At 40.7% G+C, this 27,783-nt stretch overlaps 1 protein-coding gene across 2 annotated transcripts in view; it reads left to right on the top strand.

The window, feature by feature from the left end:
• LOC126248829 (zinc finger protein rotund-like) overlaps positions 1–27,783 on the top strand; it is a 910,415-nt gene that overhangs the window by 648,033 nt on the left and 234,599 nt on the right. The window lies entirely within an intron of this gene.

Here is a 27,783-nt window from a genome sequence, read left to right on the forward strand (position 1 = left end):
TAAGTAGTTTTGTGCCCTGTAAGACGTTTCTTTAACCTTTTTATGCAAGCGCTCGCTAAAAGCAAGGCGTCATTCTACGAGTGACTGCCATTTAAGATTTTTTTAGCGCTTGTACTACCGTCCCTCACCAGTGAAACTCTCATTTGACGATTCGCGGCGCCCTTCTTTGTTGACGGTTGATGTTCCCTGTTAGTCAAGCCTCACAGGGGTCCCATACACTTCAGTAGTATTTATGCAGGTTAGTACAAGTTTGCCGGCCGGTGTGACCGAGCGGTTCTAGGCGCTTCAGTCTGGAACCGGGCAACTGCTACGGTCGCAGGTTCGAATCCTGCCCCGGGCATAGATGTATGTGATGTCCTTAGGTTAGTTAGGTTTAAGTAGTTCTAAGTTCTAGGGGACTGGTGACCTCAGATGTTAAGTCCCATAGTGCTCAGAGCCGTTTGAACCATTTAGTACAAGTTTTCTGTATGCAATTTCTTTTGCAGACAAACTACAGGTTCCTAGCATCGTATCAATGAATGCGCTTTACCTTCAACTGACCGAATGTGCTCTTTCCACTTAATATCTCTAGATATCGTTATTCCCAAATATGTGAACGACGTGATTGGCTCTTAGTTCTGACGCATTATTTCCGTAGTCAAAGAATACCAAGCTTTTAAGTTTCGCGAAGTGGCCACATTTTACTACCAGTCTTTACAACACGCTAATATTTGAGTTCGAAAGTGGAAGCTACGGCAGCCGCTGTCGTTGTTGTATTCAGTACGAAGACAGGTTTCGAAGAGCTCTCCACGCTAGTCTGTCCTGTGTAAGCCTCTTCATTTCTGCAGCGCACATCCATTTGATCCCGCTCACTGTAGCCAAACGTTGGGCTCCCTCTGCAATGTGATCCCTTCTCCTTCTTTTGGTCAGATAGTGCCATAAAATTCTTTTATCGCCAGTTCGAGTCAGTAACTCTTTCTTACTTATCTGATCTACCCATCACATCTTCAGCATTCTCCTGTAATACCATAGTCCAAAATGTTCTATTCCCTTCTTATCTGAATTGTTTATCGTGCACGTTTCACTTCCTTTCAAGGCTGCACTCGAGACAAACACCTGCATTCATGATTTCCTAATACTTAAATTTATATTCGATGTTAACATGTTTCTCTTTTCTGGAAACGCTTTTCTGCCAGTCTGCATTTTATATCCATTCTACTTTGACCATTGTCAGCTATTTTTCTGCGATAATAGAAAAACGTGTGGAACTTTTCCTGTTTTATTTCTTAGCCTAATTCCCTCGGTAATACCTGATTTAATTTGATTACCTTTCATTACCCTTTTGCTTTTGTTCACGTTCGTCTTATATCCTTTCAACAAACTGTCCATTCCTTTCAATTGACCTTTCACCCACTGAGAAGTGTTTTCGAGTACTTGAGGCACAGAAGATACTGACAAGAAAAGCAGGAACAAATTGTATAGCATTATTTTTGCTGCTGATGGGGATGAGGTAGTGTTTTATTTTGGGCAACGGAAGAGCACAGGGAGGACGCATCTACTTGTGCAACGGCCCCGCCGAACAGAAGGGGCGGCGTACGCTTAGTATTCCAGGCAGGGCTTTATCTCGCACTGCGACTCGACTAATGCGCCGACTCGCGCTGCATACGTTAGCGCGGTATCAACCGTTAGCGTCTGCTGATGAGTTGCTACCTTCCGCCGTCTCCTCGCGGATAGCTGGCCTGCCAGATCGCAAATACAGGACGACAATTATTGAACTATATGACATTAAATCATCATAACTTCTGAACGGTTAGCGTTAGAGCGTTCGAACTGCACGGTTGGTCGCGGGACATGATGGGAATTAGTATGCGCTGTATGGTTTGGTTTAGCGATGAAGGCCACTTTCATTTGGATGGGTTCGTCAATAAGCAAAACTGGCGCATTTCGGGAACTTAGAATTCGCGATCGAGAAGTCTCTTCACCCTTAACGGGTGACTGTGTGTTTTTCAATATCAAGTCACGGAATAATCAGTGCGATATTCCTTGATGGCACGGTGTCTACCGAACAGTAAATGGAGGTTTTGGAAGATGATTTCATCCTCATTATTCAAAGTGACCCTGAGTTCTACACGATGTGGTTCATGCAAGACGTAGCTCGATATCATCGAAGCAGGAGTGTGTTTGATGTCCTGGAGGAGTTCTTTGGGGACCGCATTCTGGTTCTGGGGTACCCAGAAGCCACTGGCATGGACCTCGATTGGCCGCCATATTCTCCGGATTTGAACATATGCGACTCCTTTTTGTGGGGTTATACCAAAAACAAGGTGCACACCAATAACCCCAAAACCATTGCTGAGCTGAAAACAGCCATTCTGGCGGTTATAGACAGCTTCGATGATCCGAGACTTCAGCGGGTCATCCAGAATTTCGCTATTCGTCTGCGCCACATCATCGCCAATGATGGCAGTCATATCGAACATGTCATAACCTAAATCCGAATATCTCTAGTGACGTTTACATGTCAAATAAAGTGTGTCCACGCCGAAGTTTATAACTAATTTACGTTTTTTTCATATAGTTCAATAACTATATAAATCTTGTTGCTCGATACAGTCGCTGCCAGTGGAGACCGGGACATCGACAACCGCATCCGTCGGATGCGAAAGTTGGCGTTAGAGAGGCAGCATCCCAATTATATTTTCTAAAGCAGTTCACGTCCATTTGCTCTGTCTGGTAATGCGTGAAAATTCGGTTCCAAATTTCATACAACTGTTTCAGGCAGGCTGGAACAAAATGATACTGCCGCATGTTCGTGACATTTTGCTTACAATCAAACGAAGAAAATAATGTGTGTGTACGTGGGTCCGGCAACGCTTAATTTTGATGTTAGAATTCAAAAATGGTTCCAATGGCTCTGAGCACTATGGGACTTAACTGCTGTGGTCATCAGTCCCCTAGAACTTAGAACTACTTAAACCTAACTAACCTAAGGACTTCACACACATCCATGCCCGAGGCAGGATTCGAACCTGCGACCGTAGCGGTCACGCGGTTCCAGACTGTAGCGCCTAGAACCGCACGGCCACTCCGGCCGGCTGTTAGAATTCATTTTATAAACTTTTATACTGCATTAATCATGGTGATCACGTATGGACAGAATGTATCAGCACGTCGTATACAATTTCCTCTTACATAAAGTGTCTAACATGCTCTCCGTTAGCTTTGATACATGATCAGTTCGTCGTCAGATTGAATACCACATGCGCTCATGATCTCTGAAATCCTGCGTACGGTTTCGTATCTTTACCCATTAGTGGCACGAAGACACTTTACCTTGTAGCGGAATTCTATATACAAGAGCCTTAAATTTTTTTTCAAAAATAGAAGTCTAGTGGATTTAGGTCCCGAGAACGTGGAGGCCAGGGTGACCTAAGATTACATCTTACCCTGACGCAACCGAGCTGGCAATTCGAACCGTTCATGTAAGCAAGGTTCTACGTGAGGTATGGTAGTACGTTCAGTTCCTGTGTGTTCCTCGTACCTAACGCACTATGATGAATTGTAGAATCTTAATTCAGTCTTGGAAATAAAGCTTTCCAGACCCTTGTCCATTTAACATAGTCGTATTTTCTGTTCGTATGTGCGAAGACTGTGTCTTGAAAGTTTGAAAATACGTTTTCGTTACGCCCTGTACAGCATGGGCTTTCAGTATCTCCCAGTTGGGTTACACTGTTATTTTATGAATTAAATATGATAACTGCTGTGAACACAATAGTAAACTAGGACGAACGCCAAAGGAAAGAAAAAAGGAAGATTGTTTAACGTTCGCCGACATTGAAGTTATGAGAGACGGAACGAACGGTAAAAGGTGAACTGGATAGGAAAACGAAACCATCTTGTCGAACTGTGACAGTGCTGTTAGCTGGTAGTGCAATGAGATGTCAGTAAGCCGACCGCTGTGATCGAGCGGTTCTAGGCGCTTCAGTCCGGAACCGCGCTGCTGCTACGGTCGCAGGATCGAATTCTGCCTCGGGCATGGATGTGTGTGATGCCATTTTGTTAGTTAGGTTTAAGTAGTTCTAAGTCTAGGGGACTGATGACCTCAGATGTTAAGTCCCATAGTGCTTAGATCCATTTGAACCGTTTGAGATGTCAGTAGAGGAGAAAGCCATGAAGTCCACGCGCAACTTAGTGAAATTAATTTTTCGGAAGATATGACAGCATACATCAAAACGCACGCGAAAGGAAATAGACGTATTAAAGAACAACGGACGTTTGAACCTGCTGTCTCATCAAGTATACAGCCGACGAAACAGAATTAAAATAAAAAAAAATATGGGAATACACAAGTAGCGCTGTTGTTTCTGAACACAAAGGGGGGGGGGGCAGGACAGGTTCCTAAACGAGATTTGAGGGGAGGGGGGCAGAAGATATTAAGAAAGGGAAAACAACGAGAAAAAGTAGAAGAGGTAGAAAGGAAAAGATAAAACTAATAAACATTGTGGTAGAGCTGTATTTTGCCTGTAACTTCGCTGTATACATTTTACTCCAACTCACTGGCTGGCGTGCAGACCTCTGCATGAAACAAATCATTTCCAGTACCTACGTAACCTTGCTGAGTACAAGAATTGGCGCTGAAGTTGTGCAGCCATTCGGTCGTGAGGAATGCGGTTTTATTCTTGATTATTCATTAAAATGTTCATGGCAAGTTCAGCTCCCAACGATCTACAAGGAAAATACAACCACAATCCCAAAATTACAGGTCACGCAGAAACCTATAACCGCAATCGTGAAGTTATAGGTCACATAGATTACTATACATTTGTATCTGCAGATCAGTTTCCAATAACATAATGCGGTGCTAACACAGTTTTCTTGAGTTACTAAATGATTATTCCACGGGCGTTGATATTGTTGCAAATTCACATCATCTTATTACACACTATTATATACTTATGTTGATTTCTCCGATATTTTCGGAAATCAAAGATCGATTGCGAGCACAGTTTGTAATCGCTTGTTTCAGAAGGACGGCTCTTTCTTCATCATAAACGACATTTTCGACTGATGAATCTGATTCTGATATAACATACAAGACACATTTGGCTTCTACATAACATTATTTCAAATTATACATTTTCTTCCATATAGATCTTTATAATGTATGTACTTTACCAGCTTTTTCCTATAATTCAATTTCTTGTACTTAGGTTCCTTTTTAGAAATTATCCCCCCGTTACTAATATTTATTTCAAGCTAGAACCACCTCTCATCCTGCGTGACGTAATAGGTTTTGTACGGAACAGTTTCACGAACTACGAAGCCCCTCAATTTACTTTTCGACAGTTTCTTTGAAAAGCATTGTGAAGAAACTGAAGTTTCACAGTCGATGTACAAGTTCGAAATACCTCGATAAAGATATTTTTTTCATACAAACGACAATGTTCTATTATTATAATTAATTAAAACATTGACACAAATGCATCGATAACTTACGAGATACTTTAATCACATTTGTAATTTATCATTAAAATGCAATCGTTTGTATTGATGCAATCGTTTGTGCTGACGTTTCTTTTTGTATGAATTTAGGCCCTCTATCCCCACGGCAACCAGGTTCAGTCAGTACATTATAGGTATGATTTGGGTGTAAGGAGAACCGATAATGTGTTAGGGTTCCTGAATTCTACTTTGATCCACTGAATCATACTGAACACTGATATTCATTGCAAAATGTGGAACTGTACGAGTATATTTGATCGATAACACGCTTTGTAATTCTGAAGTAGGGCTTGGTTGACTCTATGGGAATTACATCACAGACCACCGTAATAAAAGAAGCCGGCTCACCATGAGGTGGGCAGTTCTGGAGAGTGTATCGTTAGTTAGGCCAGTTACAGGCATAATGATTCTTAAGATTCGATTCTATTAAATATTGTGGTGGCAACACTGACTGCCCAGGCAGAATTGAGGAATATATCTCTGTTTTGTGGTGAACGGTGATAAACAAACATTACGATTTTTTTTGTTTCTACAATTTAAATTCACTTCAAACATTATATGAAGCCGTAGACCTGCAACCTTCTCCAAACAAAGAACTACAAGGTAAGTATAAATAAATCCATGGGAGGTGTGTATTTGAGAGTCTACAGAAGGAGGGGTTCGTCTTTTATACATGGAACAAAATAGTATAGGTAGATCTCGACACTTCCCTTACAGAAGTCCTTTGAAATTGTCTCCAGCAAGCCAAAACATTTGTGTGTGGAGGGGGGGGGGAGGCGCTATCTTATTAGGTTTAAAAGAAATCCGAACTACAACGAACGCCTGTGTGCTGAATATGTGCTAGTCAAACCATAAATTTGCCTTATCTCGTGTGGTGTCGGCAGACTTGCCAACACTACGCACACTAATTGAAAGAGGCGGCCAAGATGCACGCGCTAACTCACGAAGTATGGAGTGAGGTCTGAAACAGGATACGTAATGAATGTTATAAAGAAAAGTACGTAGCTCCTTGAATACTTAACTTTTAATACATCCTTGTATACATCGTTCTTGATGAGACATCGGGAGATTGTGGCGATACAAGTGAGACTCTTTAGATACAAGCTATCTAAGGCTAATGGCGCCTTGCTAGGTCGTAGACATGGACTTAGCTGAAGGCTATTCTAACTGTCTCTCGGCAAATGAGAGAAAGGCTTCGTCGGTGTAGTCGCTAGCAACGTCGTCGTACAACTGGGGCGAGTGCTAGTCAGTCTCTCGAGACCTGCCTTGCGGTGGCGCTCGGTCTGCGATCCTGACAGTGGCGACACGCGGGTCCGACATGTACTAATGGACCGCGGCCGATTTAAGCTACCACCTAGCAAGTGTGGTGTCTGGCGGTGACACCACATCTCGTACACAATATTCTTCTAATATAAGAAAACTTGTTCCAGCGTTGAGTGCTTACACCAGGACACTTAGAAAACAGGCATGCCGTGTAATATTTATGACTGGAACGAGACGTTTTATGAGAAAACGGAAGTGAATGTCGTGCAGTGGCTCGTCAGTAGCGATGTCTTCACAAACGTAGTACATGCTCAGTTAGCAAGTAGGGCGGAATATATTGGCCATGGTTTCCTTGATCAGACAACTGACACATTTCCTCATGTTTATTTACCACGCTATAATGGTCGAAGGACTCTGCGACTATTACGATGGGTGAGGATGAGGAGCAGAAAATAATCAATAAAAACTAGAAAAACATTGCACCTGGCTCATCCTTTCACCAAATCAGGTAGTTTCTTTAGCTGCATATGAGTCTTCCGTAATGTACATAATATTTCGCAAATTTTCAGTGCAGTTTTAGTAGAGGCAGAAGATGTATTCACACAAAAGGGAGAGCGGTCTTCATACTACGAATATAAGAATGTAGATTGAGCCTAACATAAAATGTCGTTTACTTTTTAACAGTCGCTAGATTCGTTATTATGAAGCAAGTTGCCGGCCGCTGGTGGCCGAGCGGTTCTGGCGCTACAGTCTGGAACCGCGCGACCGCTACGGTCGCAGGTTCGAATCCTGCCTCGGGCATGGAAGTGTGTGTTGTCCTTAGGTTAGTTAGGTTTAAGTAGTTCTAAGTTCTAGGGGACTTATGACCTCAGCAGTTGAGTCCCATAGTGCTCAGAGCCATTTTGAGCCATGAAGCAAGTTAATGAGGAGCGTAAGGGTTGACGCAATATGGGATGTAAATCATATTTCCTTTGCTTAAAAGGCGCGTAGATACCACCAAATAACGATTTTACAGTTGTTAATCAGATATAATTAAGCAGATTCAATCTACCACTATCAACCAGCTTAGCAGTTCTCCTTGGTTAAAATTATGTTGTCAAATTGAGAAACACAACAATACAGCTATTCTAAATAACTAACATAGACCTCTAATGTCCCAATAAAGCTCTAAAACACACAGATAACTATACAGACAATATAACTCAAATACAAAATAAACGTGCGAGGGAGGGGAGGGGGATACAGTGATTTAACTTTTCCGAGAACGGCACCAAGCTGATAAGGATGTGGGAGGAACGAAGAGTCTTGCGGAGAATCATAATTGAATTGTAAGTTGATTGTAAGAAAAATAATATCTAGAGTTTTCGCTTTATTTGAGGGTCACGAGAAATGGATCGAAGTCCAGCTGTTGTTTATCGTTCGCTGATATCTGAAAGAAGCTAATAAGGTGTATAAAATGAAAAGTCACCATCTTTATCGAGAATACTCCCACGGGAGACATGGTAAACAACAGACTTATGGCACCGATGCAGATTTTTTATTCGATTTGGAAACAAAAAAAATGATCTCTTCGTTTTATTCTTATACAAAATAGAGAATGTATCAGATAATAGTGATCGGCAAAATGTTGTGTTCTTTTATTTTAGGAAGCTTCTAACACAATTCTCAACTTTTGTTTAATGAACAACTTACGTTTTGACGGAATATTAATGAGCTGTTAGCACCCGTCGCGTTTTTCTTTCCTAGTTCATTTTAAGTACGCTCTTTTGTAACCTTCTCTTCTGTCTATCGTCTTCCTTTTTCTTTTCAGAAAAAAAAGAAGTCGACGTTGAGGCAGTTAGAGACAATCCTTCTCTTTCAAGATACAGACGGACTAGTACACTCAAACATGGCACTAATTTGTCGTTCTCCCGTGGCAGCTCATAATACATTTCATATCATTAACGGCGAATCACTATCACAAAAGCAATATAAATATGTGGGTACTCTGAGGACACTACAACACAGTCATAAAGGAGTCTGGGAATCTGGAACTGTTTTATCTACAATAGCACATAGACTTTGTTGGGTCACATTGGTTAATGCAGTACTTCGTCGTGTTGCGTAAAACAAAGGTCGTTAGATCTTTTAAGAGCTATTTGAGTGACAGTTGTGTACGAAATGGACAAGGTGCGCGATCTCACATGCCAGACTATCTCAGAAGTCGTTCAGGCACCATGTGAAGAGTCTGTAGTGAGTCACTCAATCCAAGTTAAATTGGCACCAGCAGAGCCAATTACCGTCGTCAGTAACACAGTGATGATGGAGGTCACTAGCTATTAGCTTATGGCGCAGCAGATAACTTATGAGCCATAAATTAATACACTGACAAAAAATAGCAGCAACTACTATTAACCACAAAGATCTAGCACTATCTCTCTACTACTGTATACATGAGGCGTACTTCCACACGAGTCTTACTTTTAACGACACGCCAAGGTGAAGACAGATTAGCACGAGTCTGGGAACACCCCCGTTGGGCACCTGAATAAGCGAAAATGCCGCCCACGCAGATTAGCGGAATATATCTTGCTACACACCACTGACAGAGTGCAAAAGGTGACAAACAAATGGTACATGTCATGCTGGTAGTAGTATCCTCGTACGGAGACTGGTAACGGATAATGAAATCGCGCACATGAGAGATGTAGTCGAGAAGTGCTCTGGAGTCTGCTCCGACCAATGTACCAGAGTTGTGAACGGCCGCAGAGCAGACGTGCCTGTAGATCAGCGTGGCTCCCCTCATGCTTCCCGCCTTGTATGCCACGTGGAATCGCTGGCATCTTCAGGGTGAGGGGGGTTGCTGCACGCCACGTGCTTTCAGGGAAAGATTCAACTAACACGAGCCTACATTACACGTCCATTGCTTCCTTTATCTTATATACACATAAAAGTTAAGCTCCTGTGTGCAAGAGTGAGCTTAAGATTTGAGTGGTTCCCAAAGGTAAAAATAAAGTTCCTTTTGTATTTGTCTTCATAAGAATAGTGAACGCGAAATTTTTGTGAAATCTGGCGCGCTCAGCGAGAAAAAACTCATACAAATTGTAAACTCTGAAGCAGCAAATAATCACCAGGCGATAGCATGCCCACACTCACGACTAATACTTGTATAAAAGAAAAAGAGGCGTTCATTGTTCGATAACCGGCGGCTCAGCTTCCGAAAGCAGGTGTCCAAGGAAAATGAGTGGTCTGCTCTCACCCGATTACAATATGGAAACACATGAACTAATGGTGATCAGACTGTCACTTCAGATCGGGGATGGACAATCAAATACATGCGTAAGTCTTGAGCTAAGAAGCCAAGTTACTTCTGAAGTTCGTTCCTTTAACATTCCGAGCCGATAGTGCAGCCTGTTACTAACGTAAATGCTACAGAGAAAATTACTTTTTCCTCGCTGCTCTACGTGGCAGTCGCTTTTTTCAGAGCAAGCGGGCGACCTTGGCGCTGTTTGACCCAGTAGCGGGGTGCGCCTGCGCGTTGCGTCCTCTCGCCTTATTGATTTTCCTCCCTCGTCTGGCTCCCCACCCAAGTTAGAACCCTGACCCAGCCTACTGCAGCAGACAGTGCGTGCGTGGGCAGGCGCTCCAAACAAAATACGGGACTACACGTCCATAAGAAACGACTCGTGGCTCTCCAACGGTGGCTGGCAGCCTTTACGCCCGTGACTGTACCCTTCCATTGTAATGGAGTATGAGGCACAGTAGCAGTTTGTGTAATGTTTCCTTATACGTCGCGCTGCGTTTAACGACTGACGCTCTCTCGTCTTATTGTAGAGAAGAATATCAGAATATCGCTTAATCTACTTCGGTTTCTGTTAATCTATCTTTGTAAGGGTTTCTTAAAAATGTTGATAGGCTTCTTTCAATTGCCTGTAATATTGTTAGTTAAACTCCTTTATAGCTTCATTTAAAACAGGATTAAGTAAATTTAATAGCATCCGAGGAGAATATTAGCAACTTTCGTATCGATATGGCTTCAAAAGAACTTTCTGAGTAAAGAAATCGCGTTGTAGCAACTTTTTTCGGTGTTATATTCAGACTCGTGAGAGTTGTTTAACTCGTAGCTAGTTTCTTCACTTATTCTCGGATATATTCCGAGTGTCCATGTGAGTAGTACGAGAGTCGTTTGACAAACGCACTGAAAATAAAATAAAATAACAGTTTAGAAAAAAATTCATTTTGTTTTTCAACACTGTCTCCATCCGTGACTATTCCTGTTGCCCAGTGCGCTGCAGATTCTTCAATTCTGTCAGAGAATAGATTTTATGAAATTGCAAAATATTGGCGCCAACGACTACTTCCTCATGAAATATGAAAGGTTCTTCTGCGCAAACCAAATTTCAAGTTGAGTAATGAGAAAAAGTCACTCGGAGCTAAAGCAGTGGAATACGCCTAATGAGTAACTAATTCGAAGAACATTTCACGCACTTTTGCTACTGCGATTACTACAGTATTAGAACGATGCATTATTGCGGTAATCAAAGTACCTTCTTGCGTGACAATTTCGGTCGATTTCGCTCATCTTATATTTCAGACTATACAGAAATGAAGCATAGTAAGTTGTGGGTATGATTTCGATCTTTCCAAGTAATGTACGATGATTATATCCCGGGAATACAAAAATAAAAGTGACCATTACTTCATTAGCCGATGAGCAGTACGTAACTTCTTCGGCGCAGTTCTCAATGGCCTTTGTCCATTGTTTTGACCTGCGTTTCATCGACAGTCAGGAATCAGCTAAAATATCCTATAGTAAAAAATACTTCCAAATGCGTTTATGGTCAACAGTCAGTACCGCGGCACACGTCGCGCATGCAGCTTTCTGATTTGCAGTATTTCGTCCAGCTGAGATTCCAACACTCTCAACTTCTTGGGGCTCTTGGCCGCGTGGTAAGTATGCCAAACGGCATTGCTGGCTAATCATGCTGAGGTTGCGAGATCGATTTCCGGTAACCATATCAGGTTTTTGTGGGGTGGAAAGATCTGAGAAGGAGTCCACTCAGCTTCGCAAAGGAGTGTAACAGAACAAGTAATTGAACAGAAAGATGAAGTGTCGACAAATGAAAAGGCTTGCTGCCCGCGACTCGGTGGTCTTTCATTACAGTCATGGAGTTTGTTACAACGATTTCAGTTCAGGTGGCCACGAGTGACAGGATGAAGCGCGCTTTATCTTCAGTCCACCTAGTTCCACGTTGAAACTTATTAATCCAAAAGTAAATGGCTTTCAGTTTTGGTTCAGAGACCTGGTGACCTTCATCCAACTCAGTTTTGATCTGTCCAGCTATTCAATCATCCAAATGAAAATGTTTAATAATAACACGGAACTTTTTACAATGTCCCACAGCAGCTACTACACTGATCATTTCAGGTGGCTGTTAACAATGATGTGGCTGACGTATCCCATTCAAACGGGGTTTAAAATCGTTGAAGGAATCACCCTTGCCTACGACGAAGCAGTTGGAAAAATTCCCTGCTATGTCACAGAAATTTTCCAGCCATAAGAAAAGATCTTCGGCTATTTTTCCGGTATTCCTAGTCAGGAAATGTTTAAGTGAAATCTTTCGTCAGAATATTGTCTTTATCTCTCCTACACTGTAAATCAGACAGAATTCCATATCACGGAGGAAATTCAAAAAATCGAAGGAAATTTAAAAAATGGCTGGCTACTCATAATAACCTAATTGTGCTACAGGGCTTTTGCACACTTCTGTGATGTCACAGAGCAAGTAGGGCTGTTGTCCTAAGCATAAACTGGTGTGAAATGCAAGAAGGTACATTCTCCTGTAAGTTGAAATCCAAGATGGCAGCCATATAATGTCAATTTGGCTGGACTTGTGTACTGGCCCACTTCTATGACATCAGAATTCAAGATAGCGCTCCAAGGCGCCCAGCCCTATGATGCCAAAATTCAAGACAGCGATCCAAGATGGCTGATCCTGGGATACTGACCAAGGCTACACGGTGGTCACATCACTTATCCTAAGTTTAAGACGGTGGGAAATTCAAAAATCAGTGACTTTCCCCTGACATCACATACTGCTTGTACTAAGTTCAAGTGCACTTGTGCTAAGTTTAAACAATTTTCCCCCTACCCCTCTGAAGTCAGGGTAGCATCCTGCACAACTCCTGTAACATCACGGCCGCTCTAACCCGAGTTAAATTGCTGGAGAAAATTTAAAATTCTAACATACACGCCGCAGGGAATTTCAGCAATCGGGAGATGCTCATCCGTTGTCCTGGAGGAATACTTGTGCATTTACTCCGAACAAGATGAAAATATGTTCTGGTATATGCTTGTAAAATTTACCACAAACAATTAGTGAGTTGTATGAGTGGCAGCTCGTCACCCCCCCCCCTCCCCCATACACTTTTTTTTTCTGGCAGCAGCATAGGCGCCGCTCTTCAGCCGAGAGACAGTACGGAACTGGGAGACATTTGAAACAACATAAAGAAGCAAACATGGCGAAACATACATATAAAAGAGGAAACATAATGGAAGATAGCGTAAAAAGGGGATGGCTGTAAAAATGGAGATGAAAATCTAAAAAAAAGTGTGACGAATAAAAGAACACAAGGCGAAGTACGGTCTCAGCATAAAAGTTGCGATGGGCGGCGTTGCACAGAACAGTCACGGACAGTAACACTATACACGAGTCCAGCACACGATTAAAAGCACAGCACTTGACAAGTCACTGTAGAATACATACACATTCTTTTTTTTCTTTATTGAATTTCTATTCCCCTGAGGAGGGGGGGGGGGGGCGGGCTGGCTGGCGGCGTAGTATGCCGCTCTGCAGCCTACAGATCAAATGTTAAAAGCATAACAAGGAGATAACAAAACAATAAAAACACGCGACAAAACGCTCACTGGTTAAAACTGGAACATGGCGAAAATTTGCGAAGTGAAAATAAAAAAAAAAGGGTTGGTGATGCTGATTACGACACATAGTAATTAGACAGTCACAATTAAAAAACACGGCGACAGTCTGGTTTCTGTTCGCAAGAGTTAAAAAACACACCCAGCGGCAGTATGGTGTCTGTTCGCAAAACTGAAAGGTGACGCACAACACTGAACACCCACTTAAAACTGCACCATAGAGGAGACACGACGGCAAATGGCAGCGGGTGGACTCCACTTTTTTTTCTTTATTGTATTTCGATTCCCCTCCAGAGGGGGAGGCGGGCTGGCAGCAGCGTAATACGACGCTCTGCAGCCTACAGATAAAGTTAAAAAAACAATGAGGAGATATAACAATAAAAACAGGTGATAAAACTGTGACTGCTGAAAACGAACATGGTGAAAAGTTGCGAAGAAAATATAAAATCAAAGGGTGGGCGATGCTGATTAAAACACATAGTAATTAAACAGGCACAAATAAGAAACACGGTGACAGTCTGGTTTCTGTTCGCATCACTTAAAAATGGGGACACACAGCACTGAACTCTCACGGAAAACACTACACTATAGAGTACAAATGAAAATGGGGGGGGGGGGGGGGGGGCATACACATTCAGCCATGTGAACATCACATACATCTACATATACACACCACTTCCGAGAATCAAATACATCCATGTGAAGAGAAGAGACGAATCATGATAATCACGAAACAGGAAATATAAATGACTGGAAAACAATGAGATTTTACGACAGTAGTGGCCCATACCCTTTCTTATGTACAGCATTTCAAAGGAAAACCTCTGATATCACCAGTTATAGGGTGCAACCCCATCTAGCGACTAGATGCTGATCAGCTACATCATTAGCACACAGTATACCCGAGACTTGAAAGTGAGTGAAAGTCACTACCCAGCTGAAGGCAGGTAGCCAATGTGAGGTACGCCTAAAGTGCACCTGCATTGCGCTCTCGACCGGTAACTTTCTGTCGGCACTGTGGTTGTCCAGCTAGTCAACAGCCCTACCTCGCAGTCGCTGTGTTACTGAGAAGAGCCGTTCTCCAGTTATTTGCAGTTTCGGAATACATCAGAACAATTTGGAAGGGCACAGGCATTCTTTTCGTGAGCAGTTATTGAAAAAGGTTAGGGAACTTACACTTGCAGCAGACTGCAGAACGATTTACAGCCTTGAACGCCTGAAGACACGAGAAATCAGGACTTATATGGAAGTATACACTCGTTCTCTCCTCACTAAAGTATCGCTACTTGATGGTTAAGATCATCAGGCAGAGTACTTCATCATTTGTACAATAACCAGAAAATATACGAGATTTTCTGCTAGTTCTAAAAAAATGGGAGTGACTGCTTAAGAGTGTGTCACTATACATATTACAGTGCTGATTCGGTGCTACAAAAGACAAGAACGTTGCTGACAGTAGTGATATGTCTCGAATTTCACACACAAAACGTAGAATCCACACTGTAATGTATAATACTTTGCTGTAAGAGTTGTACTGTTTGTAGTCAATGAACGATTCCCCTGTACTTGTGAAATAATAATGGTTTCACGTGTTTTACACGGTCTAATGACACAATTTCATCTGCCTGTATCGCCATTGCTAAAGAGAAAAAGGGTTGAGAAACCATATACGGAGGAGTGTTGAAGAACTACGTACTTAAGTCAGTAGTTTGGAGTATTTAGCTGCATTTCAACTCTAAAGTACATTATGTTTCTGTATTTAGTTGGTGATATATCTTTCGACTCTCTGGATATCTAGAGAATAATACTGTACACAGTGTTCACATTTTTCAAATAAGCCTTTGGTTTTACCCAATACTTGTGGTTGTGTCATTTGTCACAGTTCGTTATCGGTTTTACTTAAAAGACTATTATCTCCTTGTAAGGAATAGATACGTGCAGGGCAGCAGTGTTTGAGGTTTGAAATAGCAGTATTCTGCCGATATTTTACTAATGTCACGAACAGAACTGAACAGAAGCTCACCCAATCTCTGACACACAATAATCGTCAAGGACGTGGTTAGAGAAAATTGTGCATGGTGTTGGTAGAATCTTACCAATTCCAGTCACTTATTCAGAGTCACTACAGCTATGAAACTGAATGATTCAGTTTATTTCCAAATTGCCTACAAGTATCCCAAATGTGGTGGGGAAAATTCCTCTAGAAGTTTGATACAACATTTCACAGTAGGGCATTCCCTGTAATTCATCTTTACATAACTGCAACACCCTGGACCGAATAGCACACAGCTTACATAACAGAAACCTGAAGTGTCCCGCATGTATTAGACTACCATTACATTGAAGCCTATTCATCCTCAAACCAACATTGCATGATTCAGCCTTTATACCACAGACGGAATACATCTCATAACACTGGAATCTGAATGACACACATCTCAATATACATGAACGACAGACATTGACATCAAATCCACAGGATTTTTATATCAGTGCAGAGGAGCAGCATCTACGATCACAGTTTCTAGCTTGACACAGGTAGCTTGAAAGTCTTGACTCACAAGCACTGCAAATAGTTCTAGACATGGAAGAGTATCCCTTTCGAGTGATGAAAGTGAAGTGTTGCTACATACTAGATGAACGACGACAAGTGTCAGAGGTTTGCAATCGTAGACAGACGGTAGCACAGTACAACCATTTGAAACTGTCGCAGAAGATATGCTGTGAGTTAATTGTCAGATATATATTTCACATTCTTCCTTAGGATTTCTAAATCATTTCTAATGAATGCAGGTTGATTCTTTGTACAACACACTTGCATTGCAAGTCTTTGCTGGCCAAGGTTGTAGATGTTCATGATAGAGAGGTCTGCTGCTATGACTTACATTACATTCCACACACAGGCTTACGGTTGTTGGCAGATCCAGCATGCAGATGAATCATCCTGTAAATTGCTGTTGTAGCGCTAACGTTCAATAGAATCCCAGATGCATTCAGATCAGACGAATTTGATTCCTAAAATATCAACGTGAGTAGACTTTAAACCACTCTGGCACAACTGAGGCTTAGACCACAGTCAGTCATAAGACTTTTTGTACACGAAAATATGTTATAGTAGCTGTTAACGACGTTTGGTCTGTGTGGCTCAGTTGGTAGAGTAGTAGTGGTTGTTGTTGTAGTAGTACATTCATTACATGATTCAAATACTAGTAGGGTAATACCATAGATTCTCAACTAGCTGTATCGTAACGACCACAAACTTTTTGACAGTATTCTTCTTTAACTAACATTGATTTTCGCTTTAGGAAAGCCCTGGTGTGATGGCAATTTCATATCGATGTAGACACAACGGTAAGTTCCAATTACCTTTCCTATAAACGTAAAGGAATCTAATATCGATGTTAGCGCTGAATTTTTAAATGATTTTATGGCGATTTCTCTCATAAATTGCGTTTTAAATTATACATACAAAGTCTAACATTTCCAGCGGATTTATAAGTGGTGGTAGTTGAGGAATCTGAAGATGTGAGCGACATGTGAAAAATGTTCATAATAAATTGATTGATTAGGGGGGATTCAGTGTTGGAGATATTCTACAAGTCTGCTAAGATATGGGACACTGAAGAATGTTCAACTGTAGCGAGATATTTCCGACAATCTCCGAACAATGATTTATTCAAGTTGGTGAGGAGTTCTAAGGCTACTCCGAAATATATTGAACAAAGTTTGGACTTTGAACATTGCATATGAAGTGGAAACGTGGTGGGAAATTGAACAATTCGAATGCTGAATAGTGGGGGCTACATAGCACCTCACCCCATACATATAAATGTCACAGCAAAAGCTGTAACAAAGTGCTCCAAAACTGAAGCATTCAGCATAGCGAACAATCCAAAGTAGAGATACTGAAGGTATAGGCACAGTCTGCATAGTTCTAAGTTTAGAATTCAAGGTGGCGATCTGGGATGGTAATCCATGATGTTATCAATGACATCAGGATCCAAAATGGCGATACAAGATTGTTGACCTGGGGATACGAGTGCAGACTGCAACATTGCTATTCCAAAATAGTTGTTCCAATTTCTGTAGAGCTGCACTCTACCTTCACACCGCTCATTCTCAGTATCCACTAATCAGTCGAACTTGGCAGACATATTCAGTACACCCTAGTGAAAGGCTGATCACCTTGAAGCATCATCAGAGATCTGCCACCTCCAGACAGAAAAAAAACTAATTTATACAGTGGATTATAAGTATTAAACCGTGCTTTTCTCTCAATCTTCATTATTATTATTATTATTATTCATTGTGTGTATGTGTACATGTTTTCAAAGTTTTCATTTAATTCTCCCTCAGCACAACAACCCCTTACATAGATTATGCAGTGGCTGATACAGCTGAGCAGCAGCAGAAATCACATCAGCATGCAGCCAGACTCCGTGATACAGTGCCTGATGTATGGGAGCAGGATACAGAACTGTTTCCAGGCTTCAAGTTTCCAATATATCAAGCATATGCACCGACAATCACGCCACCAGCACTGCACAGTGCACCTGATACTTCAGAGTAGTAATCAAGCCAGCATTGTAGAATTATTTACAGACTTTGGGTTTCCAATATCACCACTGTCTGCACCACTCTCCGAGCTGCTACCATCATAAGAAGCAACTATGAAAGTGGTTTTATTCTTGGCAGCATACAAGCTGAATGCAAGTAGCAGTAAACACATCACTTTAGGCTTGTTCTCAGATCACGAGTTCAATGTAGTAGTAATTTTCGAAACTTCACTATTTAGTGACATAACAGTACTGCTTTCAGACAACGAATAGTATCAGTTATGTAAGAATTCAACACAAACAGCTGCAGTGTTCAATGTTCAAATGCCTGCAGTGTAACTGAATTGTCATATAATGTGTGTTGGGGACTACCCAAGAATAGTGAAAGTATATAACAATGGGTATACCATGTAGTGAATTCACTTTCAGGAATCTAGGTTCATAAACTCCATGTGTCGTTTATGAGCACCTTGGGTGTACAGAATATGTGTATGGATTTTTTGGATATATATCACATGCACTTACAAAGCTTACCCATCATTACATTTCAGAAGAAGTCTTTCCTGCTAATTTTGATATGTGGTGCACTTCAGTATACAATATGTATGATGAATGAGGATCGTCTCAATCTGACATTGCTAGAAAATTATATGCACATTTGTACTTATTTGTATAATCTACAACATAATCTCAAGTTAAAAAAATAGAAAATAATTAGTATTTATTTCTCAAAACTGTGTTCCATTTCATCAAAAATCTCAGACTTGTTGAATAAAATATAAAGTTAAGATTATTAAAGTGCATATAACAATTAGAATTATTTACATGTCCAGTAATCGTGATAAAGAGGCAGTCAAGATATATCTTAAGGTGAAAGTGAAATCAGTGAGGTTTGCACCTACAACACTAGAGGGAAATTGACCTTCACTACCTATTATTAAAGCTATGAGTGGCTCAAAAAGGAGTTCAATATGCAGCAACAAAAATATTTGATCAGCTGCCCAGTAACATCAGATGTCTGACAAGTATAAAAGCAAGTTTTAAATATAACCTAAAACATTTCTTCTAGACAACTCCTTCCATTCCATGGACGAGTTTCTATTTAAAAACTGATAGCTTGTATACAAAAAATCTTGTTTTTAAGCGTACTTGCATGACGAAGGCTAACAAAATAATGTATTCATTAATGTTGACACCAATCATGTATATGTATCCTGTAAACTGACTTGTACCCCATCATTTCAATCAATGAATCATTTAAATTATACCTGGAACATGGAACTAACTAGCTGACTAACTAACTTTACCTACGGACAGGAGCACGCAGAAGAACTGTAGCTCAAGTTTAAATGAACAATTGCCCATGTACAGGTTACATATATATCTAGTAGAACAGTTCTCACATCAGATACCTGCCTCTGACCACGAAGCAGCTCTTGCTCACTTCGTCATGTCCTAGATATGTGTAGTGTAGTGTGTGTCTGCTAGCGGTATACTTGTTCAATGTCTAGTCATTAGATTGGGGCTGCACTCTATCTCTGGCGATAACAGAGTTTTCCATGTTGAAATGCTGTGCATCTAGCGGTTCTAGGCACTCACTCCGGAACCGGTGTGTGATGTCCTTAGGTTAGTTAGGTTTAAGTAGTTCTAAGTTCTAGGGGACTGATGACCACAGATGTTAAGTCCCATAGTGCTCAGAGCCATTTGAACCAATGCTGTGCATAAGAAGGGTACAGACCACTGCTTTCATAAAATCTCATTCTTTTCACATCTATATTTCCCATGTTTTTGATGATCATGATTCGTCTGCTCTCTTCACGAGTTTATTCCGTTCACAAAACTGGTGTGTATGTGTGGGTGCATATAATCTTCACGTGACTGAATGAAAATGTTGGGCTAGTTATTGACTAGCTGCTACCGATACAATGCATTAATTTTTCATGATGAATTTTACAGGCATAGTACTCCCCAGACTGGTATTTGTTTTAATAAAGACATAAACACTCCTTTCATACCCCATCAGCGGTGCCAGTAGTTTAAACATAGCACAAGTTGACTTAAACTTAAGACAAGTGATATGTGACTCCAGGCGAGAATCAATGATTTTCGATATTCCCACCTCTTAAATTTAGGATAAGTGATATGACAACCATGCAGCCTGGTTCCGTATCCAGTGACTTGGCAGCCAATATGCCAAGGTCGCCATCTTGAGTTACGAAACCGAATTGTAACATCATCAGGTTGAGGAAAAGCTAACAACTGTGCAGGCTGAGCCAGTATCACAGGGTCCATCATCTTGGATTTTAGCGACCTATCAATCATGCAGGCTTTGCAGGATGCCGAAGTCGCCATCTTTAATTGCCATTTGCAACTGTTATGTGACACAGGCTGGGGAATACCTGACAACTTTGCAGGCTGGGCCAGTATCCCAGATCAGCCATCTTGAATTCTGACATAATAGGGCTGACCTCTTGAGTTTTCAACTAACAGAGACAATGCGCCATCTTGAATTTCCCACCAATTTATATTTAGGATAAAAGCCCTATTTCCACTGTGGTATCACAGGAGTGGGGGAAAGCACTGTAGCACAATTGAGCTATTTTGGATTTGCAGCCATTTTTTTAAATTTCCCACCAAGTTCTGAATTTCCTGCCATTCCATGCAGAGTGCTATTACCCATCGTTAAAGTGGGAGAAATCTGGCAGCAATGAAGAGTGGGCCAGAACTGGCACAGCTATACTGCACGTGTAAGACAACTAAATCCAATCATTCTGTGAAGTCCATTACTTTGTCATCCACTCGATAAGCACTGGTCCACATGACATATTATGAGTTTTGTGTAAGAGTAAGTTTGGTTACTTCAAATGGTTCAAATGGCTCTAAGCACTATCGGACTTAACATCTGAAGTCATCAGTCCCCTAGACTTAGAACTACTTAAACCTATCTAACCTAAGGACATCACACACATCCATTCCTGAGGCAAGATTCGAACCTGCGACCGTAGCAGCAGCGCGGTTCCGGATTGAAGCGCCTAGAGCCGCTCGGCCACAGTGGCCGGCGTTTGGTTACTGTCTCACATATTTACAGACAACATAAACTGTAGTAAAAATACATTTAACCACGCTATGATTTATATAATGTTACACTATAATGCTTTGTCATTCAAGCAACAAAAATCTCTCAAAAATTTTGCTCTTCAGATCGATTCATGCACAATGGTGCACGGTACCAATACATTCCAAAAAGCCTTCTCATGGTCACAGAGCTAAGGGGTCACATGTTTAGGATAGTCCTTGGCCTAGCGACTATGTTATACCTATCGGAACAACGGGAACACTGTAGTTATCCTCCAGTATAAGGTCAAAATTTACACATTTCACACTTCCTCCAGACCAGGCAAATTGAGCAAATCGGTTGGTTTTTCTGCATTAGGTGTGGTCTAGGGTAGACACTGGCGGTATATAAAAGCACCATTTGTTCACCAGCGGTTCCTGAGAAAATCCCGAAATACCGTGATTTTTTGATTCGAGAGGTGCCAATTCCCGGAATAGCCTCTTCTATGATTTTTGTTAATGGCAAATTGTCGAATTTTTTACCATATGTCCTTAAGATGGTATTCTCGGGGAATGTCGAAACTTTTTCTGTATCATTATTCGTTAATGAGACCAAGAGGTACAAAGTTACTGTACCTATGCAGAAAAATGCAAAAAACGGTTGTTAGCAATTGTCACAAATTGGGCCACAGTTATCTAAATAACTAACCTTAGCAGATGGTTCCAGTTTCAACTGTACATTCTTTCAACATTCGTGTAGAAAGCCATTTTCCCCATTTTCGAAATCCTGTAGCCCTTACAAAGATAAACCTGATTTTTGGGTACCAAAAGTACTAATTGTGGGTATGGCCGCTTCCATAACTTCTTTTCATGGTAAAACGTCGAAATTTATACCTTGTGTTCTTAAGATGGTGTTCTCGGGAACCTTGAAACTTTTTTCAGTGCTATTATCCATTATTGAAGACCAGAGGTTCAAAGTTACCACACTTAATGCACATAAATTATGAACACATGGCAAGGATCCTCAGACCATCGCAAGGGTTCTGTGGTCACGAAACTATGTTTTATTTGTCATTTTCAATTGTCATTTTTTCATCAATAAAACTTATGATGTTCCATAAACGTAAACGTGGTCCGTCGTAGGCTGTATTGTGATTTTAATCGTGTGATTAGTTAATTTCGACTATTTGTCACTGTCAAGTGCCTGTAAAACCAACACAGAAAAACACTACGTTGTCTGCATACATTGCCATGTATAAATAACAGTTTACACACCTCACATTAAGATAAAACTTTACCGCACAAATTTCTTACAACCACATGGTAACTGACAGCAGCTGGTAATTTGTTGTAATAGATTCATATTCATCCAAAGACCTTAAGACTCTAGATTGCATGTATCATACGCACATTACATATTTGCTGGCATGCCAGACTTAGTTGATGTCATGTATAAAAACAGTCATCGACCAAAGAATACATTACGGGTATACAAATGGAAATAAAATATTGTATACAGTACATGGCCTATCACCGGGCAAACTACATTATTTTAAACATCATATTAACAAAAGTATACACGAGGTACATCCAAAGTTCCACAAATAACAGAAATAGAATATTCCATGAACTGCTGGCGTGTCAGATATAACGATTGCCTTATATCGTAAGTAATCAGTGTATGAAAACTCTTTCTAGACACGCAGAAGTCAGACCCAACAACCAATACGCAATGCTGAAAGGGTGGTAACGAAATGTTACTGCGCTATAAAATGAATCAGCCAGTATTGGGATCATAAAGTACTTCATGACTTACGGTGTATGACAGTATCATAATATAAAATACATTAAAAAATCATGGGATCGGTTCAATATCAAGAGAAATAACTATACATGAGAAGAAACAGAAAGAGTTATGTGGCCACATAACGTAAGCATAACACTAAAATATAAAATCTGTAAAAATCAATGTCACAGTCCTAAATTAATAGCAGTTTGTTACTCAACATTCACTACATCAAACGTTATTGGATACATAGAGCTTCCAAAACAATGTTCTCACAATCATATTCATGCTTATAATGTTGAGCAAATACATGTTAACACATCATATTGTTTGAGGAAAGATATATAGTAACCTATAGCAGAATTACGACGGAAACAGGTATACAATATTATATGACGCATATCAAGTAAATGGATGAGCTAATACACACTACTTATTCAGAATAAAAAAGGTGTCACGAATTGTAAAATGTAGGGAGGGACAGCAAATAATACTTGACTTGCAACGAGAAGTGTGGGAGCCCTCCACTGTACACGACATAACATGTATACTGTTATCATGATATAAATTCCGTTATAATATTGTAAAATACATATAAAAACATTTTGGTCAGTTCAATAAAAATACGCCATATTGCAAAATGACGCCCGAAAATAACGGCAAAAATAAGAAACTGAGCATAACACTAAGATATGAACCGTAGTCCTAAGGCAGAGCAGTTTGTGAAGATAATATTCAACATTACTGCGTCACACATTATTGGGCACGTAAAAATGTCAAAAATTTTTTCTCATCATCATACACGTGACTCTCATGTTGTGCAAGTACATGGAAACGCATCACATAATTTGAAGAGAGATATATGGTAACCAATAGCAGAACTAAGGAATTAACAGGTATGAATTACTATATGTACATCGACTGATGGACGAGCTAAGGCATGTATGATGGGCACTCCACGCCAATAAAGGCTGTCTTGACCTGTAATTTATTTGGCAGCGTAAGCACCTTACAAAAAATTATTTTGACACAGAAGTTCTTTGTACTTGCAAATCAAATAGCGCATTTTTGGTATATGGAAGGTATGGCCTAAAAATGTTGTGTATTTTCATGTAAAGTAGTGTAAAGTGAACTTTCATTGGATGCGAGGCGATTTTGTGTTAACCTTATATTATGAGTACTTATTTGTTGTTTATGTTTATCAAAATAATTAAATATGTCGAAGTATATAAACAAAATGTGAAAACTTACCTACACAGTTCGTTTTATATGAACAGCACACCTCTGTTGCGGTAAGGAAAAATGTTCATGTCAGAGCACAAAAAAGGCGAATATGCTCCTTTTTAAAAGATTCCGACAGAAAAGTGGGTAACCAGCTGCCTTAATCCTCATTCTACCTTCCTCACCAAAACTTTTGGCGTGCGAACATATTCGTGCTTTTTTGTGACGGAAGAGAGTAACAGAGAGACAGTGACGGTGGAAGAAAGGGGAGACAGTGCCACTGGAAGAGAAAGAGTGACAGTGAAAGAGAAAGAGAAAAGAGAAATGGATGAAGACAATAGCAGTGGGAGCCAAAGAGAAAGGAGAAGTGATCGTCAGTGAGACACAGTGGCAGTAAAAGAGAAAGAGAGATGGTAGATGGATGGAGATAGTAGCAGTGGGAGCAAAGGAGAGAGGAGGCAGTGGAAATGAAAAATAGAGATGAGTGGAGATCATACATGGACTTGGAACGTCTGGACCTCTCCCCCCGACCGCAGCGAACTTAACCACGTAAAAACTTGCTCACTTTCCCACATTTCCCAGTCTAGAGGTCAAAACTCCGAGCAGACCATCCCCATGGATATGCGTGGAGAGGAGACAATGGTGGCTGAAGTGAAAGACAGCCGACTGTAAGTGAGAGAGAAAGAGACAGTGAGAGACAAAGAATGGGACAAGTGGCAGTGAGAGGGAAATACTGTGTATGAAGGCTTCACTAGAGAGAGAGACTGGGTAAAATGATTCAAAATGTTGTGTATTAAAAGAGCGTGAATATGTTCTCATGGCAAAATTTTTGGTGAGTACGGCAGAATAAGGATTGAAGCATATGGTTCTCCATTTTCCTGTCAGTCTCTTAAAGAAGAGCATATTCGCCTTTCTGTGTCTGACAGCAGCGTTTTCCAGCTGATAATAGAAAACACCCAGTTTCACAACTACGAGTAAAGTGGTACCTTTTACTGGTCTTTCTTATGAAGTTTTAAATTTTGTTATTGTGATGTATAGGAGGTAGCTTCATCACAAAGAATACCTACAGATGAGGCATTTCATGCAATGCAAAATGTCAATGGACAAAAATTGTATTGTTAACAATTGCGGTCATTCTTCCTGTCACTAGTAAAACAAAAGAATCATTATTCATCGTCTTTAGCAAACGTAATTTTAAAAAAGCTGCAAAATACGAGCAGCAGTTATTTTTGTCAGGAAGATAAACAGTGTAAAATACTTCGTTTTGCTTCTCACTATACATGAAACTTCTCTACACTATAATTTCATATGTCCAATCGATAGAGCAACCTCCAATTAGTCTGCTACAGTATTCAATTCAAGTGGATTTACTGAGGCTGCCAGCAAAGCATGAAGGACAATTGATGTTTCCAGCAGCGGTTGAATACCACAGCTGTGCCGCGCCAATACTGACTTTTTTACCGCCCCATTGCACAATAGTACAATGGAGCTGAGGCCAGGGTGGCACAATATTCGCATATTGGCATGATATTGCTTACAGAACACTCATTCGACCAACACTTGAATACTGCTCGTCAGTATGGGATCTGTACGAAATAGGACTGATAGAGGAAATAGAGAAGATCCATAGAAGAGCAGCGCGTTTCGTTTCAGGTTCATTTTGTAAGCACGGAAGCTTCAAGGAGATGCGCAGTCAACTCCTGTGGCAAACGGTGCACGAGAAGCGCTCTGCATCGCATTGTCTTCTGATGAAGTTCCGAGAGCATACGTTCCTAAAAGAAACAACTAATACATTGCTTCCTCCTACGCATATCTCGCGGAAAGGTTGTCAAGATAAAATTGCAGAGATTCAACCCCACACGGAGGTATACCAGCAATCGTGTTTCCTGCGAACGACACGCTACAGGAACAGGAATACACAAAGTACCCTCAGATTGCGGAGTGTAGATGTAGAATGACTCTACGGAGAATTATCCCACCCATATACACCTGCACCCATATTCAGCAAATAACTGTAAAATGTAGTACTTTTTATTGTACCCTACATTCATGTTTCCGGAAGTTACCATTCCAGGATGGAGGGTGGGAACAATGACTGCTTGTAGCCTGCGTGTGAGCTGTTAACCCTTTGTGGGTCACATTTAGAAAAAAAAAAAAAATTGGGGAAAATTTTTTTGTAATGAATATTTACTGTACATGTTGCATATATGCCATATCCATTGTAAAAGTTCTTTTGAAGCTATTGGTTAATAAGTAAAATAATGATTCCAAATGGCATCGTTAGAAATTACATAATAATTACTCAAAAAATTCATATATAACTGTATTGTAAACTTACCGTATTTCTTTCCCTTGCCCTTGAGGAACTACGTAAAGTTGGTTCCATAACCAAGAATTTCACTATACACAGCATAAAACGAAACACAACAGTTATTTTTCACTCACAAATGCAGTAGCACAACTCACGACACTTCTCTGTTCTGCACTTCAAGCAAAGGGCGAGTCACGAAAGCAAACGCCACTGTGATCTGCTGGCCTAACTTGGAACTACGTGAAGCGATGCCAGACGGTATCATTGAAGCATTGGGAAGCTAAACAAAGCCATTTGGAATCGCAGACGGAGAAAGGGTTAATTGCCTAACTGCATCCGCACGATCTTTGCGGTACAAATACGTAGCGAGGGTGATGAATTTTCGTAGTTTCGGTTCTGAAAGCCGGTTCTTGAGGTTTTCCTCGCATGTTCTCTCGATATGTATAGCAGACGTCTTCACTGTCTGCCAGTTAATCGTTTTCAACGTATCTGATACACTCTCGCGAAAAACAGTCAGTCATAGGACCACTGCAGCGCTCTTCTTTGTAGACACTCGGTATTCCCTATTAGACCGACCTGAAAAGAACCCCATATGCTTGAACAGTTTTCTAGTATGGAACGTACAAATATTTTGCATGCTATCTGTTTTTCAGACAAACTGTAGTTTCCCGGTATTCAATCAATCAATTTAAACCTGCCATTGCCTTTACCTATAACTGAGACTATATGATCATTCCATTCGTAGATCTGCACATTTGTACTCGCAAATATTTATGAATCTTGACTGGGTAGTCGTAACTCATTAATGTTGTAGTCGAAGGATGTCACATTTTACGCTTGGTGAAGTATACATCTTTGCATTTGTCAATATTAATAACTAATTTTACCAGGCTGATTAGTTATCGAAATCTAATTGAAAAGAGTTTCCTCACTGCTAACTGCATCACATTCGAAAAGTCCGGAATTACAGCTAACATTACCCATTAGAGATAACTTGTACGTTATACAATAGTAAACATCTACATCTTACCCCCGCAAACCATCGTAATAAGTATAATAATATTTTCGCCTCCTCCAACTCCATTCGCGCGGGGTATGCGGGACAGCAGAATTCCTCTAATTTTAGCGCAGTCTTTATTACTTTGTAGGAGGTCACACGTTTCTCGGCTCTTCTTGTAACATGGGCTGGAGGAAT

Source organism: Schistocerca nitens, chromosome 3, assembly GCF_023898315.1.
Source record: "Schistocerca nitens isolate TAMUIC-IGC-003100 chromosome 3, iqSchNite1.1, whole genome shotgun sequence".
In the NCBI taxonomy this organism is placed as follows: domain Eukaryota; kingdom Metazoa; phylum Arthropoda; class Insecta; order Orthoptera; family Acrididae; genus Schistocerca; species Schistocerca nitens.